The sequence below is a fragment of the Sinocyclocheilus anshuiensis genome, unplaced genomic scaffold (genome assembly GCF_001515605.1).
Source record: "Sinocyclocheilus anshuiensis isolate Anshui unplaced genomic scaffold, SAMN03320099.WGS_v1.1 scaffold305, whole genome shotgun sequence".
NCBI classification, from domain to species: Eukaryota; Metazoa; Chordata; class Actinopteri; order Cypriniformes; family Cyprinidae; genus Sinocyclocheilus; species Sinocyclocheilus anshuiensis.
Window position 1 is genome coordinate 527856 of NW_015540850.1, and position 480 is coordinate 528335.

Sequence of the window (480 nt, forward strand, 5' to 3'; positions counted from 1 at the left end):
GAATATTAGACTGCTGTCACTTTAAGAGCCGATCGGATCCAATATACTGCTACACGTTTTCTTTCTCAGCTGTTTGCGTTCACGCAAGACCTAAATTACTGTGTTTGAGGATACTTGCAAAGATGGGCATTTTGACATACAAGTGTGTGTATTTTCAAGGCCTATAAAAATAACTTTGCTCAAAACTCCTGCGCTCTTGTGAGCACAGTCGTCATGTGTCTTCAACAGTCCCTCAGACAGCGCGTGCATATAGCGAAATTAATTATCTTTCGCTGCAATGCTTAAAAATGCATGCAAACGATAACTTTTCATGACCACCTAGCACAGCAACGTAAGCGAGTAACCGTGTAAATTTTAACACTCTTGACTTATTTGATCATACTACCAAGGGGTTTCACAAAAAAAACTATTACAAATGTCATCATTTTTTTATATAATAATAATTCTATTATTACAGCACTGGATCGTTATATATATATA

The 480-nt window shown here is 36.5% G+C and overlaps 1 pseudogene; it reads right to left on the minus strand.

Moving 5' to 3' along the window:
* LOC107687721 (transcriptional repressor p66-alpha-like) overlaps positions 1-480 on the minus strand; it is a 35794-nt pseudogene that overhangs the window by 11531 nt on the left and 23783 nt on the right.